The sequence below is a fragment of the Trichomycterus rosablanca genome, chromosome 8, assembly GCF_030014385.1.
Source record: "Trichomycterus rosablanca isolate fTriRos1 chromosome 8, fTriRos1.hap1, whole genome shotgun sequence".
In the NCBI taxonomy this organism is placed as follows: domain Eukaryota; kingdom Metazoa; phylum Chordata; class Actinopteri; order Siluriformes; family Trichomycteridae; genus Trichomycterus; species Trichomycterus rosablanca.
The window spans coordinates 6,254,275-6,277,136 of NC_085995.1; positions in this window are offsets into that span (position 1 = coordinate 6,254,275).

Below are 22,862 nucleotides of genomic sequence, written 5' to 3' on the forward strand. Positions count from 1 at the left end.
CACTCCAAGGCTTTTTGTTTTGAAGTGTGTCTGTGGGAATTTGTGCCCAATTAGTCAAAAGACACTGATGTTACATGTGAAGGCCAGACTTGCTATCAGTACATTGCAATTAATCCTAAAGGTGTTTAGTGTGATTCAATGTGATTCGAGCTTTGTGTAGATGACTGGAGATCCCTTATACTATACCGACCTTCTCAAGCTATGCATTTATGTGTGTGTGTGTGTGTGTGTGTGTGTGTGTGTGTGTGTGTGTGTGTAACAAGAGCACTTTCTGACACTGGTTTCTTATTTGTTGTGAGCATTCAAAAAATACACTTTTGCAGTAGAGCCTTGAATGTTTGCACTTTTTTCCATAAAAGCCTTGATGAGTAATCAGTAAAACAGCAAGGTCTCTGATTGCAGTAATTTTGTTTTAAATGCTTAAAATGTTGTGTTTACTTAATGTGTTGCAAGAGATTGGAAATAATAGACAATAGGCAAATACTTAATGCTTGGCAATGTGTACTTACAAAGAAAATGTCAGTGAGCCAATTCTGCCTCCTGTATTGGTTTACCATTTTAAGATAAGGCTGGGCACCACTTTTAAATATCTGCTGTATGAAATATCTAAGTTAGTAGAGTGGGTGCCAGACAGCACCTATGGTCTTTTTTCCTACCCTAAAGACATGCAGAGATTGGTGTGGCAAAACCCCAGTATCCCTGAATTCTCACTAGAACACCTCTGGGATAAACTGAAACACCAAAATAATGCCTCGAGTTCGAACACCCTGGATTCCATCCACACTGTCAATGTCTGTAAAGAGTTTTTCCCTCAGTCTCTGTTTGCAGGTACTCTGTCCTTTTTCCCTGGAGGCATTTTCAGCTAAAAGTCTGTACAACCAAAACTTTTCTTGGTTTTTTTTTTATAAAGCAGGAGAGCAGCCCATGCTAGTCCAAAGAATAAAGTTTGCTGCATGTGTTACAGAAACAGAATTAAGATGCTGGTCTGGACAAGATATCCACATGTACACTTATAGAATGAACAGCCACATACAGACAGTGAAACCATTAAAAAGTGCAATCCAGCTGCACTGGAACTAGGAACTGGTTTAACTGTTATGGCTGATCAGTGTATATATATACATTCTTAATACTTGCATTTGTTAATTTATTATCTGTTTGACCACCTCTTTATCCTGGTCAGTGTCCCAGTGGGTCAGATTCATTGGGTGCGAGGTAGGAAACATCCCGGAGAGGTTGCCAGTCAATCACAGGGCAGGCACACACGCACACATGTCTAGGTTAATTTTTTGTACCTCTAATTGGTCTGACTGCATGTCTTTAGACTTGTGGGAGAAAACCGGAGCACCTATATGAAAACTCCACACAGAAAGGACCCTGGCTGCTCGCCCGAGGAATCAAACCTAGGCCCTTACAACCCTGTCGCCCCACTTGCATTCCTTTATGGTCAAACCACTTGTAATAATCATTTTAAAAATGTGCCAGTCACATATAAGGCAGTTAAATGTTTTATCAACTTTCTATTTCTTTATAGCAACTTCTCAAAAAGGTTTAATTTAGCCAATGGATGTGAAAGACATTTAAAGCAATTTACTTCCCCCCCTAATTTTCTTTCTATTTTCCATTATCTATTATTAAAGAAAGCAGGGCAAGAATTAACAATGTTCATTTTATTTTGGTGTGTATGTGCCTCAGGCTTTTTTTTCTGATAATTAAATGCTCCGATTAATTGTGTGTAATGCAAAATGTAGTGCTTAAAAAATCACACACACACACACACACACACATACACACACTCACTCTCACTATAGTAATCGTATACATTTTATTGGCTATACTGTGTCTTAATTCTTGGGTCAGGTCTACAGCAGATAACAAAATGTTGGTGATTACTCTATCTGGCCTAACATGCAACTCCAGGATTGGAATTCATCACATTTAATGGGTGAAATAACCTCAGCGGTTGCTAGAAGCAGCTAATTAGATGCTCCCAAATATGTCTCTGTCTGTCACACCATGAGATTAATTTAGTAGGCTGCTATTCATTTGCATATCAGCAGAACTCCAAGCTACATTTAAAGGAACACAAGAGTGTTTCTCAACCTAATCTCCAACAACAGCCACTAAACTCTGTGTGTGATTACCATGGACAATCAATATGACATACAGTGAGTGGAAACAAGTACGTTTTCATTTTTGTTCTTGTTGCTTATTATATTTTCATTGGATAAATCCACTTTAACACACAAAAATGTGCACAATCATGAACCTATACTGAACATCCTTTTAATATTTTACGAGCTACACCCACCATACAGATTAAGTTTGTGGTTATACAGTTACTGACAGGAGCCCATCTGTTACTATGTACACTTTGTCACTCCTTGTACCCCATTTATCTATCAAAGATGAACCCTTATGCTAATTAAGTGATGGACCATTCTCACACTGAAATGCTACTGACATGGTGAAAACATGGTGGAGTGTCTTGTTCTGGTTTGAGAGTATCAGGTGCAGCAGTGTTGTTGGGATTTTTTAACATCTCAGTGTCAATGTCAATCAGTGTCAATGTGGAGAATGGTGCATTATGAAATAATGCACCACCTAAATAATACCTGCTCTGTGGTGGTCCTGACCATTGAAGAACAGGGTGAAAGCAGGCTAAAACAGTATGTAGAGAAACAAATGGACTACAGTCAGTAATTGTAGAACTTTAAAGTGCTCCTATATGGTAAGTGGAGCTGATAAAATGGACAGTGAGTGTAGAAACAAGGTTGCCATGTTATGGCTGATCAGTGTATATTACATATTGCACCTTTGTATTGCACTTATAGGTGGAGTACTTAAAATAATGGTAACAAAAATGAAAAAAAAAAAACGAATAGAAACTTTTTTTCAGAGTATACAGTCAGATTACTGGTCATTGGTTGTAGAGTCTGGTTGTTATTGTTGTAATTCATGCCAGACCGAGAGGTTTTGTAAATTGTCCTGGTGCCCGTCCAAGGTCCCAACTCTACTGCTGTGGCTACTGCATTCTGCAACCCTGAAGCAGTGGACAGAAAAGAAGTAAGAAAGCAAGAAGAAGACAAAGTGAAAGATGCCGGGAGGAAAGGAAACAGGAATAATGGAGCCGGGTGTATTTATTAGTGCCTTCTGCACAGAAAGTGATTTCTCATGGAGGCAAGAAGTGACACAAAGTGGAACAAAAGTGTTCTATTTTTAAACTTTTCAACAGGTAACACATTTAATTCCACAGCCAGCTTAAACTCACATTCAGGCTTAGAAGTTAAAGGCAAACATCCAGCCACACTAAATTGATTTATTTTTTCTTTCAGTGTGATCAGGTTTCTAATCAGACGAACATTAAGGCAGAAGGATCCAATTCATTTAGCTCCCATCAGCATTTTAACGTAACGTGTTTGTTCAATTTAGCTTCACGACTTTTCTGTTTCTCTCAGATTCTATTGAGTGTGGGTGATATAGTGCTGCATCTCACAAAGTGATTACGCTTCTCATCTAAAGTCTATAAATAAAAGCTCCCGCACTTCATTTCATTTTGTTATCCTCGGTTTGTTCTCATTCCAGTGGTTTTGGTCCAGAGATCATTATCCTTTTTATTTTGTGGACAAGCTATTTCTGGACAGTGTGGTTTGTACTGTACAGACTGTTCATTGGACTAATCAGCTGAAATAACTAAAATCATTTTTCTTGACTAAGGATTATTTATTGTTTTATTAAGACTTTGACTTGGCAGCTGCTGGCATTGACATTTACTAATTTTGATGCATTACAAAATGAACTGTGCACACATACACACATCATTAGACTCTAATATAAACAATTATGAACATTTTTTGTAATGTCTGCATTTCTCATTTTAGTTTATTTAATTTTGTTTTAGTATTTGGAAAATATAGATCTACTCATCTTGTGAAAACACCACAATGGTTACCCAGAGTCCTCTTTCTGTTGCAGTGAAAACATGCCACATTGAACATGCCATAAGAAAAAAAAAGTATGGTGTGTGGACTTTTTAGGGGACTAAGTCAGTTTAAAAGAGGCTGTATTACAAACCATACCATTCCATACCAAACCATTCAAATTAGCACACCAGCATTTGTAAAAAGTTACCGCAGCCTCCATTCCTACATCCCACACAAAGATCTTCTCAAAACCACTATTCAGCAATAATTCAGCTCAATGTTTACAATAAAAAAAGATTTATGTGATTAATACCACAAATAGCATGGCCATAGTAAAGTATAAAGGGGGGAGCATCATGATATGGGGCTGTTCTTCTGCAAATCATACTGGGGCTTTACATCAGAAACTAGATCTAAAGAGAAAATAGATGTTTCAACATGAATTAAAACAACTCAAAATCATTTAAAACTGTGAGTTTATCAGGTGAAAAATCTTAATCTTGTAGAAATAAAAATGGTTTGGCAAGAGAAATTAGCCAAAATTGAACCTTTTAGCAAAGGCTTTGCGATAAAGTAAATTTATTATGGAATAATAATATTTACATTACTTTTTACATTATCCAATTGCTTAATGATACTTTTCAATAGTGCTTTTAAATATATGCTGTTTTAAAATGTACGAGTGTCCTTCAAAAAGTTTCAGCACTTTTAAAAACTCTATTTACAAAGAATTTCAAAAACAAATGACATCACTTTTCCACAGTCACCTTCTGATGAGCGATTAGCCGCTGATGCACCACTGCTTTCACATCACCATCACATGAAAATCTTCTTCACCTTAAAGCTTCTCTGAGCATCCAAAAAAGTGGAAATCAGATGGCGCTAAATCTGGACTTTATAAAACGGATAGTTCCGGTCCTAAAATCTGATTGGCTGAGCCGCGTTCGAAGCCGTTGTAAAATCCCCGATAAACGCACACCTAGGACCACCTCACATCATTCCATATTAATACGCCACTGAATAGAAAAAATTAATGTTATTTTCGCCCTCATGTTGCCTAGCAACACTGTTAATCGAACTATTTTGCGTCGCGGAAGAATGCTTTATTGTAAGTTTATACACAATAAATACATTTATGAATTAAACATTGTTGTATTTATTATATTTTATGTTGACCGCCGTTTTATAAAAGCAATAAGCCACTCGAGACCGTGCATTACTGTTATGATTTTAGCACGGGGAAAGAAGTTTTAGGCACTCCGCTTCGCGTCGTGCCAAAAACGTCATCCCCGTGCTAAAATGACAATAATGCACGGCCTCTCGTGGCTTATTGCTTTAATAAGCGTCTCTCAGACATGACCAGTTACTACTCCTCCCACCCTCACCATTTCCAATGGTTTCCAAGTGCTAAAACTTTTTGAAGATTCCTCGTAGTATTTTGTTCATATCACAAAGTAAAAAGTTGTAAATTGTACACTGAAATAAAACATATAAAATAAAACCAAGTTGCAACAAACAAACATTTGGTTTTTCAGTAAATATACAAATAAAATGAATTAAATAAGATGCCTAAAAATCTTTACCTCTTCAAGACCTTGTTTGTGTGGATTATACGCCTCTAGATATTAAAAGTGTGCAGACGTTTTGAACAGAAAGCCCGTGGGTACAGCTTTTACTCATTTTCAATTCATCACCACCTTTTGAAAAGATGCTCTGTAGTTGTGTAGATGTGTCTCTTTATCCCTGTGTGATTTAAAGTCCCGGGGCTTTAATTACAGTCACTGTTCTGCTACAGAACAAAACCAATCACACAAAGTCCTAAACAATAAACTTTCAGGACAGGCAATTGTGAACCCAAAGAGGAAATTACAAGGGAGGTGACATCTTGAACGTAACAGTCTGAATTAGCTTAACTTAATTAACCTGAGTGAATATAAATTAAATGTTAATTAGAAAGTTTGATATTGTGACAATCCTGAAAGGACTTTAATTATGTAAAAGAAAATGAACAAAAACATGGCAAGAGAGGAGATAATGTACACGACATTGATCAGTTTTACAGCGACAAATCTCCATAATCACCAAGTTAATGTCATTCATTATGCTGACAAGGGAAAAATCTATTGTTGAAGCAGGAGCAATTAGGCTTCCTTTTACGGCTGATTAAATGATTAAGTCATAAAAATATTCCCAATTCTCTATGAAAATAATGGCCCTGGGTTTTTCATTTTGGCAATCAAATCTAAGCTCTTGGTGTTTGGATGTGATTAGGGGAGAATGGGGTTGTATAACAATAGTCACAGCACTTATCACCCTTACATCAGAGCATATTGTTAAAAATGACCTTTTTTTTTTTCTTTTACCTACTCCTGTATTTAGGGGATGACACAGCGTATCTGGTCTGCATACTAGTCTTGATACAGTTTTTACACCAGATGTCCTTCCTGATCCCAATGCAACCCTCCTATTTTCAATTTAGGCCTGGGACTGGCGTTGTGAACTCACTGAAATGTGCACCTCCCAATGGCTAGGCTGTTTTGACCTTCCCCTCCTTGGACATTAGCCAAATCATGTCCAAGCAGACACCTGACATATCGATGGCACCACTGACATTCAAACCCTGTATTACTGGATCCCAGCAGTAGTGGGCTAGTGTACTTTACCCTTGTACCACCAGAGCAGCACTGTTTAAAACGATAATAATAAAATGTTAAACATTAGGGGCATTTACCTACCTTCCCTCAGGCTGCAAGAGATTTACTGTGACATGAGTTTTTCAGTTTTTTTACCACAAATTAAAATGCTCATTATGTAGCTCATTATGTGTTGCTTTGTGATGGATTGGTGCCCAGTTCAGGGTGGATACCTGTGCTGCAGACAACCCTGACCAGGATAAAGTAGTTAGTGGAGATAAATAAATGAATCATTTAAGAGAGATGACAGCCAGAGTTACAAGTGTCAGCCATCTTTGTGTTCCTCTGTAGTAAATGACAGACCTTGGTGTACCCCTCAGAGGTACAAAACCTGATGATAAGCTAGCTGTTCTGCTCTTTTCAGGCTGAAAACTAATTCACAGAACCTGGTGCTCAATCATAACCAAGAGCTTACAAAGCACCATGCATCTTCTACATTACATTCTATACCATCCCTCTTTACTTTGCTCTGGGCAAAGATTCAGCCTTTCTCAGGCTTAGAAATATGACCACAACAGAGCAGAGAAGCAGGACTTGATCTCTGCTAAAAGCTGCTCATTATATAGATCCATTTGTCTTTGTAGAGTGGCCAGGTAGACAATGCTTCTGGGAAAACTGTAGCAAAAAAAGACAAAACATGGCTCTTCAGTAAAACCAGGATTGATCGTTGGATCAATGTAGACTTAAAATCATTAAAACTTTCACTACTTCTTAGACATCAAGCCAGGGGTCTTAGAGGTCAACACTGAGGTTTGGTTTGGACTACCACACAATTTCTCTGTAAACCTAGACCTTATATGATGATGCTGAGGTGACCATATTTTGGTTTTCAGCTATTTTTTTAATGCATTTTCTCCTCCCGATTTAGCACACTCAATTTGTCTTCCGCTGCTGAGGGATACCCAGTTGCATCAGAGGAGAGCACGTCGCTGTACACGTCTCTTCCAACACGTGCACAGCCCTCCTCTTCCCGCCCATGCATTCTGCACAGGCATCTCTTACGCCAATCAGGGTCCTTACACAGCGTATGAAGATCCCACCCCACACATAGTCCAGCCACCACCCTGCAGATACGGTGGCCAATTAGTATCTGCTGCAGGCACAACCAGTTGTGCTTGCCAGATGCCGCCCAGCCGACAGGTGACAACACCGAGTTTCGAACTGAGGAGTTTAGAATCTTGGGCACACAGCTACTTTTTAACAAGACAACTATATAACTATGAATCCCAGACATTTTTGGTGATTTAGGAATAGTGATTTTGTCTTGAGGAAATAGAGGACCTACTGTATGGTCACCATAGATGATGCACCTGATACACTCATACCAGCACAACAAGCACTACCATGTCATCACCATGTTGGTGTCATTGTAGTGCTGAAAATGGTCCAACACCCGAATAATATATGTTCATTGGGGGCCCTATAGGGATCCCTTTTAGTGATTGATGTTATAGACAGAGGTGAAAGTTCCACAGTCCAAGATTATATACACACATATTAAGTCTAAATGGTGGGTGTAGCTCATAAAATGAACGAGGAATGTGCACAGAAGATACACTATTAAAATTTATATCTAAATGAAATATTGTCTGAAAGGGTCTGGGCTCTGAGCCTCCGGACCTTGGCCTAGCTGCTATGGGTGGTAGGGCAAATTTTATGAGATCAGTCAGTGCTGTTTGGCTGGTACTTTGTGTCTGTATTTTAGCTGATTGACTTGGAATTCTGGGGATTTTTTTTTTTTTTTTTTTTTTTTTTTTTTTTTTTTTTTTTTTGGGGGGGGGGGGGGGGGGGGGGGGGGGGGCGGATTCTGAACATCATAGATAGATAGATGGATGGATGGATGGATGGATGGATGGATGGATGGATGGATGGATGGATGGATGGATAGATAGATAGATAGATAGATAGATAGATAGATAGATAGATAGATAGATAGATAGATAGATAGTCAATCAGCTAAAATACAGACACAGTGTACCAGACTGCAGACAGAGACCTCCAGCCGACAGCCAAACAGCACTGACTGATCTTATTCCAGCTAGATTACGGAGGCTCAGAGCCCAGACCCCTTTCAGGCAAGTGAACACAAATTGCTTCTGGTTTAGACTAAAAGTCAACATTTTATGATCCCTTGGCGTAACAGCTGAAATAGGGATTTTTCCTACTGTCAACGATCTTCAAGTTCTTCATCTTACACGGACATGTGTTAAACTCACACAATGGTGAGTGGAGTTTAAACCCATTTGGTGAAAGAGCTTAAAGACTTGGTTCTTGGACTACCATGCGGACATATTTTCTCACAGTGTAAGGAGACAGTTTGGAGTTTCTCTTTGACTCTGATAAAGAGGAAAAACATGTACTTTATACATACAAAGCTATAAGAAATACTGTGTCATTGTGCCATTATGGCGTTTTTACCATCATCGGTGTAACACTGCCTACTAAAAGTGGCTTTGGGTCTGAGAAGGATGCTATCTACTGTCAATACAGCAAGAAAAGATATGACACCTAGTCACATTAAAGTGACTTGGTTAAGAAGCCATGCCTCTAAGACAGCCCACCTCATCAGCCTTAGTAGAAATCTGGTAAGGTAAACAACAACACTACCAATAACAACTCTTCAGAATAAATGACTTCATGATGAAGACTGTCTCACAGACAATTAACTTGAGCAGAAACAAATGCTGCAGCATCACCTAAAATAACCTCCCCTTTTAGATGTACAAAATGCCATTTATTAAGACAAATGTCATACTCTTTTGGAAAGTGCTTCGATTTCAGTTTCTGCATAGATTTAAGTCAGAATAGTAAAGACTTGACTCTAATTTGACTAAGACAAACATTAAGACGACACTTAAATAGAACCGCGATTGAAACAGACATTGACCCAACAGATTGAGAAGTGAATGTGGCGGTACGAATGGTGGGATAGATTACAATCTTTTAAATTTTACCACAAGCAAACACTACAGACAACGCCACCCTGGGAATTTCACCCAGATAAATATTTACTTTTAATTAATTTATAGCAAATCAGCAAGAGGCGTGTGTTTATAGAAAAAAATAGAACACTTTATTTCTTCAAACCAGTATAATCTAGACAAGTCATAAAATACATCTTGAAAGGTACAAAGCATGGCAATAAATGTTATTACTGAGATCAGCAAAAGCCCCAATATTTGGATTCCAGGTTACAGGTGGTGGATCCTTTACCTGGAACACCTGGAACCAACTCACCTGTCTTTAAATACTCTATAAGCACCCACATCATACTCACTAATTATCCAATCCTCCTTCACACTGTCAACCGTGTTTCACCTGTCACATAAGGAAACCAGAGGATTCAATGGAAACCCATGCTAACACATAACTAATAAGAATAATAAAAACCAACTATGTGGTCAAATGTTTTCAATCTAATTGTCTAAAAGCAAAATCAAAAACATCAGTTCTTTTCTCCCAGGAATCAAAAGCTATACATTTTAAACACCTGAATTTGTCTTTGAATCCAGATCAGATGAGGGATTTGTACACGCGCCTCTTTAATAATATAACACAAAGAAACAGACAGTCCATCTCTCCCGATCCCAGACTAACAGTTGCGTGGCCATGCTGGGAGCAGCTCTCTGGCAAATTGTTTGGTGACACTGTTTGATGGAGTTGTGTTAATATATGAACCTGGCAGATGTGCTGGCATATGCAGGGACTCGCCCTGCTAATGAACACAAAGTCCAATCCTGAATACTAATGTTACAATAATGTTGCTAAACACAGTAAGAATACTTGCTGTGCAGTTCCACCTGTTTTCTGTTAATCACGAGCAGTTATTATAGTTTTGTTTTATTAGTTTTGATTTGTATATTATGAGGTTCTTAGTGTGGCATTGGTATTTACACCGATCAGCCATAACATTAAAACCACCTCCTTGTTTCTACACTCACTGTCCAGTTTATCAGCTCCACTTACCATATAAAAGCACTTTGTAGTTCTACAATTACTGACTGTAGTCCATCTGTTTCTCTGCATGCTTTATTAGTCCCCTTTCATGCTGTTCTTTAATGGTCAGGACTCTCCCAGGTCCACCACAGAGCAGGTATTATTTGGGTGGTGGATCATTCTCAGCACTGCAGTGACACTGACATGATGGTTGTGTGTTAGTGTGTGTTGTGCTGGTATGAGTGGATAAGACACAGCAATACTGATGGAGTTTTTAAACACCTCACTGTCCCTGCTGGACTGAGAATAGTCCACCAACCAAAAACATCCAGCCAACAGCGCCCCGTGGGCAGCATCCTGTGACCACTGATGAAGGTCTAGAAGATGACCAACTCAAACAGCAGCAATAGATGAGAGATCGTCTCTGACTTTACATCTACAAAGTGGACCAACTAGGTAGGAGTGTCTAATAGAGTGGACAGTGAGTGGACACAGTATTTGAAAACTCCAGCAGTGCTGCTGTGTCTGATCTACTCATACCAGCACAACACACACTAACACACCACCACCATGTCAGTGTCACTGCAGTGCTGAGAATGATCCACCACCTAAATAATACCTGCTCTGTAGTGGTCCTGTGGGGGTCCTGACAATTGAAGAGCAGGGTGAAAGCAGGCTAAAAAAGTATTTAGAGAAACAGATGGACTACAGTCAGTAATTGTAGAACTAGAAAGTGCTTCTATATGGTAAGTTGAGCTGATAAATTGGACAGTGAGTGTAGAAACAAGGAGGTGGTTTTAATGTTATGGCTGATCAGTGTATATTGATATAATAGATTTGTATGTAGATTCGTAAGCAGCTCTAATTTGAATAATGTTATTTCTGCAGCATTGATTTATAAGGATCCTTTATAAAGTACCAATTTGCATGTAAACTATGTACTTGCATGCTGCAGTTAATTAAAAAAGTGTGTAATGTGTTTTAATAAATTTAACTGCATATAATGAAATGAAAAATACTTAACATAAGCAAGTGGATAAAGCTCTGGTTACACAGCACTTACTTATTCACCAAAGATATTGTTTAATGTGAGATCATGTTTCACAGAATAAAAAAATATATACAGTATAAGCAAGTTTTATTTATTCATTTATTTTGCAGTGCCAGATTGGAATTATCAGTATCCAGTTGTCAAAAGCAAGCAGATGTGTCAAAAACTAAACAATATGTGTAACTAAGCAGAGAACACAGAGGAAATGTGCAAACAGGCATGTGTGTGTACGTCAGTGAGGGATGGAGTTGTGTGCCGGTGCGGTTCATTTGTTCCCAGCCTCTTATTGTGGTAATGAAATTAAGTGTTAATGAAAACATCTGAAGGGAAGGCAGGCTGAGAGGGATATGTGTGAGCGTGTGTGAGCCCTTGAAAGAAATTGGTGTGCCACCGTGCCGGATAAGTTGGAAATGGTCCAACGAAAATTTAATTTGCGAGCAGAATGAGAGTGCAGGTGAGGAGAATGGATGCATTCCCACAATGCATTTCTTCTGCTTCCAGAAGATGTGCCTTCGCCGTACAGAGCCAAGAAAATTCTTGAAGGAGCCAAATTTTATTAACGGAGCCAGAATGAGTGTCAGTCATGAGCAACTAATGCAGTGTTACTGCGAGATGGTGCAATTATGTCTGACTTTTAATCTGCAAATCCATGCGACTGTGATAATAAACTTTAACAACCTCAGCAATAAACTGAAGCACATGCTACAACTTGTTCTTTCTTACTGTACTTATTTTTTATTCATTCATTTTCACTGACTGCTTCAATTTGCATGTTTTAGAAGCTGGAACGAAACTGGAGCAGTGACTATTAAACTCTTCTTAATCAGTAACAAATGTAGATTCAAACCCAGGTCTCTAGGACTCCTGGATGCTTTGTGGCAGCAACTAGTTTAGCTAGACCACTGCTAAAGCTTAGAGAAGCTTTACATAGATAAACTGCCACGACGTTGATGTCCCTTACAAGTGTATGTAAAAGATTGACTTCAGCTGTATTTGTAAGAGAATGTTTAATGCCCCTGCTTGTTTAAAGTGGTATAAACTTTTAATACTTGATATCAGATAGGAAATCATGTGTTAGCTGACTACATTTGGGCCAAACTATTTCTTTATGTTCATACAATTTGTCTTATGCTATTTTTATTGCTTGTGCTACTTTGTACAATCATGGCAATACATACAGTATGCTCAACACAAAGTGTAGTGTTCCTAAAGTTATATTTCAAGACCTTTTATGTAAAAGCATTTTGTAGTTCTACAATTACTGACTGTAGTCCATCTGTTTCTCTGCATGCTTTATTAGGCCCCTTTCATGCTGTTCTTTAATGGTCAGGACTCTCCCAGGTCCACCACAGAGCAGGTATTATTTGGGTGGTGGATCATTCTCAGCACTGCAGTGACACTGACATGATGGTTGTGTGTTAGTGTGTGTTGTGTTGGTATGAGTGGGTAAGACACAGCAATACTGATGGAGTTTTTAAACACCTCACTGTCCCTGCTGGACTGAGAATAGTCCACCAACCAAAAACATCCAGCCAAAACCGCCCCGTGGGCAGCATCCTGTGACCACTGATGAAGGTCTAGAAGAGGACCAACTCAAACAGCAGCAATGGATGAGCGATCGTCTCTAACTTTACATCTACAAAGTGGACCAACTAGGTAGGAGTGTCTAATAGAGTGGACAGTGAGTGGACACAGTATTTGAAAACTCCAGCAGTGCTGCTGGGTCTGATCTACTCATACCAGCACAACACACACTAACACACCACCACCATGTCAGTGTCACTGCAGTGCTGAGAATGAGCCACCACCTAAATAATACCTGCTCTGTAGTGGTCCTGTGGGGGTCCTGACCATTGAAGAACAGGGTGAAAGCAGGCTAAAAAAGTATGTAGAGAAACAGATGGACTACAGTCAGTAATTGTAGAACTAGAAAGTGCTTCTATATGGTAAGTTGAGCTGATAAATTGGACAGTGAGTGTAGAAACAAGGAGGTGGTTTTAATGTTATGGCTGATCAATGTATATTGATGTAATAGATTTGTATGTAGATTTGTAGCTCTAATTTGAATAATGTTATTTCTGCAGCATTGATTTATAAGGATCCTTTATAAAGTACCAATTTGCATGTAAACTCTTCTTAATCAGTAACAAATGTAGATTCAAAACCAGGTCTCTAGGACTCCTGGATGCTTTGTGGCAGCAACTAGTTTAGCTAGACCACTGCTAAAGCTTAGAGAAGCTTTACACTACAACACAAAGTGTAGTGTTCTTAAAGTTATATTTCAAGACCTTTTATGTATTCCTAGTTTTTATGACTAAGTCATAAGAACTCAAAAGACCTTGTAATGTGGCTGAGATCTTACAGGGAGCACATAATATGTTTTACTGCTTCACGGAAGAGTAGCGAGAGATTTTTTTATCACTCATACCAAATTGGCTATAAATGTAAAATGTAAAAAGTCTTTTTATAGAGAAATTATTACTATACATATATATTTTATACATTTTGTATATTCTTACATTTATGAAGGTCATGATCGATCACTGGTGCAATTTTTTGTTATTTTTAGGCATTAATTTGACACATTACAACCATTTATGAATCTAAAAGCTTAATAGTTTTTCATTAAAATAAAAATACACAGTTATAAAAGCTGACAAACCCAGAATTGTGCAAAACCAGTATTTAAAGTAATTTTGATATTTGATGTCTATGGAGTTTTATAACCTTTAATGTTATTGCTCACACCAATGACACACAGTCTAACATCCAACGCCCAGGTGGCGCAGTGGGATATTCCGCTAGCACACCGGCACAGAGTTTCTGAACTCATCGGTTCAAAACTCAGTGTTGCCACCGGTCGGCTGGGCGCCATCTGGCGGGCATAATTGGCAGTGCCTGCAGCAGATACTAATTGGCCATTGTATCTGCAGGGTAGGGTGGGGGCCAGACTGCGTGTGGGTGGGTCTTCATACGCTGTGTAAGGACCCTGATTGGCGGAAGAGACGCCTGTGCAGAAAGCAGGGGCGAGAAGAGGATGGCTGTACACGTGTCGGAAGAGTCCTGTACAGTGACGTGCTCTCCTCAGATGCAATCTGGTATCTCTCAACAGCGAAAGACAAAATTGAGTGTGCTAAATCGGGAGGAAAATGGGGAGAAAATGCATTAAAAAAAAAACATCCAGACACGTAACCAGAAAGGTAATAAAAATTAAGCTCTTAACACTAATAATCATACAACGAAAGAAAAATGACCTTTTATCTTTATGATCTTTTAAGGGTTTCTAAGTAAATACTTTTATTTGCTCTATGTAGACTCATCACCCTGTACAGGGTGTTTAAAGTTATATTTCTTTGTCTAGAGTTATGAAAGCTGAAGAGTACAAAAAGCTTTTTAAAGACAGATAGAAAGTAGATTATAGTTTAGTGCTCATATTATTTATTGCTTGTGTTGTACAAAGTACACAGTTGTAGTACATAAGTAAAAGTACAGACAGCTGTCTGAGAAATGATTCCAGTAAAGGTTAAAGCAACCCATGAGAAAAGTACTTTATATTATATACACATCAAAACAGTTCAGAAAAATACAGAACGTTCTGCTCAAGTACAGTTCATAGAGCAATACATCTTCGAGCTCTGATGTATGCTTCTTTAGTTTTATTCAATGAAACTATGAGAATAACGATAGAATTCATCCATTCATTCTCTGCTGTGAATTCATGTTTTTCCAAAGCAAATAAAAAGAGAAGAAATTGATGAAGAAAATAACAGGTGGCCTTTTAAATTCAACCATCACATGTGCTGGCTGTGCTTGATTTTTATTCCTTTTACAAATGGCACATTAAATGGCGTATGCTGTTTCGGCTTTTATAAAGCTCTGCCTTGGATAATTAAGTTTTTGTAAATTATAAAAAATAGAAAATAAAAAAAACATGCCAAACCTCAAAGAATACATTTACTTTTCAAGCAAAATAACTTTAAATCCACAGTGACTCTTGAGTACAGATAGCTATTACTGTTTTCAGTGTTCTTTTATTGTAGATGGGCAACATTACAAGTTACGTAAGAACCAGAGTTAAGTGTGGTTGACTTGTTTTTGATCCCATCGTTATGTAAAAAGTATCAACATGGTACATATAAATAGAGCGCACCAAGAGCACGAAACATTTCCCAGTTTATATCATTTTAGTGCTGTAAAGTTCTGTCGAAACGCAGAGGTATAAAAAGAAAAAAAATACACCTTTAGGTACCTTTACTGAGTCCTATTAATACACATATACACTTCATCGATTACACGCAGTACATGTCTTTTAGTTACCAAAAAATTTATCAATGAAACTGGAAAAAACAGGGGTCTAGGAATTAGAAGATATATAATCATGGAAAGCACAGAATTACAGAATAAATAATAGAAAATTATCATAATACACTATTCCTATATGTCGATTAAGAGCTGATTTTAAATGATGATGATTTTTATGTACCACTAATTAAACTGATCAAATGACGAGACAAATAATATAAAATATTATTTACTTACAAAACTTTATACCCCAGTTAAAGGTAGACCAAGTCAGAATAAATAAATAAATAAATTAGTGGTTCACAATTGAACATCATTGTTCACATCTTAACATACTGTAGAACACATTAAACACACACAAAAACCCAACAAAACAAAACAAAGAAAAAAACAAGCCTACTAGTACGAAAATCCTTTAGCCAAATGCTTGTCCTAGGTTACCACTTTTATTAGCCCAACTATGTCAAAAGCTTCCTCCGTATTTCTTTTTACACAAACTGGACATGATTCATTTTACACTATTAGACACAAACCAGCCAAAACACATGAAGAAAATCATAATTAGAAACAAAACAAAACTAGTGAAACAAGCACCTTATTAATCCTCAAGCATTGCTACAAATATTTAAAAGGCAGTTGTTCTGAATTTGATTTAGATCATAAGGTAGTTAACCTTAAACATAAACTCCTTCATATTACAAATAATCACTGTAATCCTACTTTATCGTTTATTGTTAATACTATAAGTTCACAGTATTGCTTGGCTAGGTTGTTTCTAATTACAGTGTATCACAAAAGTGAGTACACCCCTCACATTTCTGCAGATATTTAAGTATATCTTTTCATGGGACAACACTGACAAAATGACACTTTGACACAATGAAAAGTAGTCTGTGTGCAGCTTATATAACAGTGTAAATTTATTCTTCCCTCAAAATAACTCAATATACAGCCATTAATGTCTAAACCACCGGCAACAAAAGTGAGTACACCCCTAAGAGACTACACCCCTAAATGTCCAAATTGAGCACTGCTTGTCATTTTCCCTCCAAAATGTCATGTGATTTGTTAGTGTTACTAGGTCTCAGGTGTGCATAGGGAGCAGGTGTGTTCAATTTAGTAGTACAGCTCTCACACTCTCTCATACTGGTAACTGAAAGTTCCAACATGGCACCTCATTGCAAATAACTCTCTGAGGATCTTAAAAGACGAATTGTTGCGCTACATGAAGATGGCCAAGACTACAAGAAGATTGCCAACACCCTGAAACTGAGCTGCAGCACAGTGGCCAAGATCATCCAGCGTTTTAAAAGAGCAGGATCCACTCAGAACAGACCTCGCGTTGGTTGTCCAAAGAAGCTGAGTGCACATGCTCAGCGTCACATCCAACTGCTGTCTTTGAAAGATAGGCGCAGGAGTGCTGTCAGCATTGCTGCAGAGATTGAAAAGGTGGGGGGTCAGCCTGTCAGTGCTCAGACCATACGCCGCACACTACATCAAATTGGTCTGCATGGCTGTCACCCCAGAAGGAAGCCTCTTCTGAAGTCTCTACACAAGAAAGCCCGCAAACAGTTTGCTGAAGACATGTCAACAAAGGACATGGATTACTGGAACCATGTCCTATGGTCTGATGAGACCAAGATTAATTTGTTTGGTTCAGATGGTCTCAAGCATGTGTGGCGGCAATCAGGTGAGGAGTACAAAGATAAGTGTGTCATGCCTACAGTCAAGCATGGTGGTGGGAATGCCATGGTCTGGGGCTGCATGAGTGCAGCAGGTGTTGGGGAGTTACATTTCATTGAGGGACACATGAACTTCAATATGTACTGTGAAATACTGAAGCAGAGCATGATCCCCTCCCTCCGGAAACTGGGTCGCAGGGCAGTGTTCCAGCATGATAATGACCCCAAACACACCTCTAAGACGACCACTGCTTTATTGAAGAGGCTGAGGGTAAAGGTGATGGACTGGCCAAGCATATCTCCAGACCTAAACCCAATAGAACATCTTTGGGGCATCCTCAAGCGGAAGGTGGAGGAGCGCAAAGTCTCGAATATCCGCCAGCTCCGTGATGTCGTCATGGAGGAGTGGAAAAGCATTCCAGTGGCAACCTGTGAAGCTCTGGTAAACTCCATGCCCAGGAGAGTTAAGGCAGTTCTGGGAAATAATGGTGGCCACACAAAATATTGACACTTCAGGAACTTTCAATAAGGGGTGTACTCACTTTTGTTACCAGTGGTTTAGACATTAATGGCTGTATATTGAGTTATTTTGAGGGAAGAATAAATTTACACTGTTATATAAGCTGCACACAGACTACTTTTCATTGTGTCAAAGTGTCATTTTGTCAGTGTTGTCCCATGAAAAGATATACTTAAATATCTGCAGAAATGTGAGGGGTGTACTCACTTCTGTGATACACTGTATCTGAAATGAACCATGCACAGTTTGTGTAAAAAGCAATATTCAGGAAGCTTTTGACATATTTGGGCATGAGCATTCCCACAGAGTATTTTCTCATCAGTAGGCAATTTTAGGTTTCAGGTTTTTTAGTTGTTTTTTTAGTGCTTCGATCTGCAAATGAAAAAAATCCCACTTCAAAAAAATCTGTTCAGTTTTTCTAAAATATTCCCCTTGTCTTGTTTTTATGATGTCTTTCCCCCACCTGTTAGTTTTGAAAAAGGATGGTCCCTTTGTGCAAATGATATTTGCATTTCCCTTCTGAGTGAGTGACCGTTCAGTGGCTGCCAAATGGAAGTGAGCAGCTGGAACAGCAATAAAAAAAAAGAAGTGATATGAGCTGTACTGAACAAAGAAGACAAACTGAGGCAGCCAGTGTAGAATCAGAACAGTGCTCCCATCAGTCAACAGCGTGCATCCAACTTTTCCTGCTGCATTGTCATCAGAGCATGTTTTATTTTCATAGAATCATCTAACATTATGACAGAGAGAGAGAGAGAGAGAGCTATTAGGGCTAAGAGAGAAAAAGTGGGTAAAAAGGCAAGAAAAATAATTACAAAGGGGAAAAGTACATTAAAAAATAATGTTAAAAAAGTCAATAAAAGGAAAGATGTACATAAAACAGACAGATAATTCAAGGTTAGGTGAAAATAATAAAGGTAAAAAAAAAAACACTTATAGCACAAATAAAGGTAGAAGTACAAAGAAGGTGGTTACGAAAGAGAAAAATTAAAGGGAAAATGGAAGTGTAAGTAAGAAGAGAAATAAATCCATAAAAAAGGGAAGCGGGTAAAAAGAGATATGGAAAAAAAATAAAAAGTAAAAAGTGGCTGGTAGAAATCATGAGATGGTAAGTAAAAGAGAAAAAAGCTACATAAAAAGTGAGAGGGAGAGAGTAAGACACATGGAATAAGGAAAAGAAGAATCTTATTAGTAGTAAATAGAGTAAGGGTAGGTAAACAAAAGAGGAATGGGTACAAAGAAAGTGGTACATAAATAGAAGACAAGAACATAAATAAAAGAGGGGTGTAAGTAAAAAGAAATAAAATTTAAGATAGAACATAAACTGGCTAAACAGGTAGAGGGGTAAGTAAACAGATAGAGGGTTAGGTAAATGGATAGAAGGGTAGGTAAAAAAGATAGAGGGGTAACTAAACAGGTAGATGGGTAGTTAGATAGAGGGGTAGGTAAAAAGAACAGTGAGTAAACAGATAAAGGGGTGGGTAAACAGATAACAGGGTAGGTAAATAGATAGAAGGTGTAGGTAAATAGTTGGAGGGGTGAGTAAAAAGAAGGGAGTATATTTATGGCTAAGTAAAAAAGAGAGGTGGAGGTAAAAAGAGAAAGAGGGGTGGGTAAAACGAGAGAGTGGGTAGAAGAGCTCTGATCTGAATTCGTGTGCAATAGCTCTGGGAGGTTTGTGAGTTATTAAGTCATTTATTATAAAGGAACATTAGGTGAACTGCTGCACAATTACTGTGAAAAATCTTTTCTGTAGGTTAATAGAGTTTAGATTTAAATCATGTTGATTTGGTTAGCACACTCTGGCCACATCTCAAAGATAAAAAGTTAAAACTGCATTTTTAGCAGAGCTGCATGAACTAAAAGAACATTATTTACACTATTAATTAAAGGCATTTTATTATAGAAACACAATCGTATAATTCTGCTGTTAGCTTCAGCACAGTTTGCTCCGATTTAACTATTTGACGAAAATCGTGTGCATGAACCTCAGCTCTCTTTTGCAATTTGTCATGTCTGTCACATTAAACTAAAAAGATTCTCTAAACTTCTCACAGAACAGTACATAGATACTTCTTAATTAGGGGTGTAGTGCTAAGAGTCTGCTGTCATCTCTAACAAGGTAGCAACAAGGTCCTGGGTTCGATCCCGAGGTGGGGAGGTCTGGGTCCTTTCTGTGTGAAGTTTGCATGTTCTCCCCGTGTCCGCGTGGGTTTCCTCCGGGTGCTCTGGTTTCCTCCCACAGTCCAAAGACATGCAGATGAGGTGAATTGGAGATACAAAATTGTCAATGACTGTGTTCGATATAACCTTGTGAACTGATAAATCTTGTGTAATGAATAACTTCCGTTCCTGTCATGAATGTAACCAAAGTGTAAAACAGAACGTTAAAATCCTAATAAACAAACAATCTCAAACACACAAGTAAAGTCTGAGCAAAAGTTGCTGAAAACAAGTGCGGCTATGCTTAAAATCTGCAGAAGTATAATGCTGGAGGAGTTTAATCTATAATACAAGCAAAACGTTGTTTTAAACTTTAGTAAACAAGTCGAACATCTAAATATTTGGAATGAATGGTTAAAATTGGCTTACCATTTGATTTCATTCTCTCAGAGGTGTTTCAAAGCACTGGTGTACTTTTGCTCCTGTTTTCGAAAATGTTTGTGACTGAAAAGAAGGAAATAGGTATGATATAAAAAAGCAAAGAAGAGGTAGGTAAAAATGAGAGTGGTATATAAAAAAAAGATGTGGATTTGTGATTAGCAGAGACTCACATTACCATTATTCTAATGCCACAGCAACTGATCAGGACCTTCTTGCTGTGAGGTGACAGTGCTACCCACCGAACCACCGTGCCGCCCCTGCATGTACATGTTCTATACAACTTATTTATGTATATTTATGCATTTTTTTCCTTTTTTCTTTCACCCATGTTGTATCCAAGTACCCCAATTATATCTCCTTCACTGTTGCAGACCCCTACGCTGACCAATGAGGGTCATACCTGGCACACACCCCCTCTGACACATGTGTACTGCCAACTGCTTCTTCTGTTTACAAAATACTATCAAGCTATTCAGTGAAAGCATTAAAAATATTTGTACTTTGTCAGCTGAATAAAGCTTCAAGAGAATGAAAACAAATCACAGATTCTTGATTTTATAGCATTTTATAAAATGCTCCAACCTTTCTGGAAATGGGAAACAATTTAATGTCCAAGGTTTAGTGTTTACATGAAAATGTATCCAAAGTGTTATTAGGGGGTCATCAGGGTTAAGGAATTTCAGGATGTCAGACAAAGTTAGGGTGGCACGGTGGCTCAGTGATGAATCATGTGTAACCTTTTCTATTGTGAAAAGAACCAAAGTGTAAAACATGATGTTAAAATCCCAATAAACAAAACAAACACAGTTAGGCTTTTATAAGGGTCTTGTTGTTTCATGTAAACCTATTCCTGCTGATATTTATCACTGTCTGATGGCAGAAAAAAAGCTGAATCAATGAACTGCAGGTCGTAATCACAGCGAGACTGTAGTATTGTCAAAGGAGCAAAATGAAGAGCAGCGACTGTCTGGTTCACATGTCAGATTTGGTCTTTTTGAGATGAGAAGCCATTCCTGATAATGATAGACAGCTGTGGGCACACAATAAGTTGCTAGGCGACAACATGTGGAACAGGCAGGTATGTCAAAGTGGTGTGAATGAGATGGGCAAAGAGTGACGGTGCCAGAGTCAGAGTGAACAATGAGAGAGCATATTTACTGTTTACAGCTGTCGGGGTAGGGTAATTCTGTAAATAAATAATATCCAGCATCCAATACTACTATTGCAAATAATAATAATAATAGTAATAATAATAATAATAATAATAATAATAATAATAATAATAATAATAATAAAACAATAATAAAACAATAATAATAATAATAATAATAATAATAATAATAATAATAATAATAATAATAATAATAATAATAATAATAATAATTAATAATTAATAATAATAATAATAATAATCTCAAGTCCTGAAAAGAAAGTACATTTAAATTTTCGGCATTTAGCATACGCCTTTATCAAAAGTGATTCACAGCACTGTGACAGTATACAGTCTAAGCAACTGAGGGTTAAGGGCCTTGCTTAAGAGCCCAACAGCAGCAACCTGGCAGAGGTGAGGCTTGAACCAGTGACCTTTTGATTGCTAGTCCAGTACCTTAAACACTAGACTACAACATCCCTAGAGATAATCTGACATTTTCGGCATTTAGCAGATGCTTTTATCCAAAGCCACTTATAGTACCGTGGCATTACAGTGTCTAAGCAGTTGACAGTGGCAATCTGGCAATGGTGGCGACCTTTTGATTACTAGTCCAGTAAGACTCCAACTACTTACATTTACTATTTGAGTATATTACTAATAGCTTCAGCTAAAGTTTTTTGCGTCCTTAAATTCACTGACATTACCTTTGATTAAATATTAAAATGGGTTTGTATACATATATGTACTTTCATATCATATTATTGTAAAACTCTGTCATTTTAATTTTGGGTGGCACAGTGGCCCAGTGGGTAGCACTGTCGCCTCACAGCAAGAAGGTCCTGGGTTTGAGTTTTCATGTTCTCCCAGTGTCTGCATGGGTTTCCTCTGGGAGCTCCGGTTTCCTCCCATAGTCCAAAAAACCATGCAAGTGAGGTGAATTGGAGATACAAAATTGTCCACGACTGTGTTTGACGTTAAAACTTGTGAACTGACGAGGC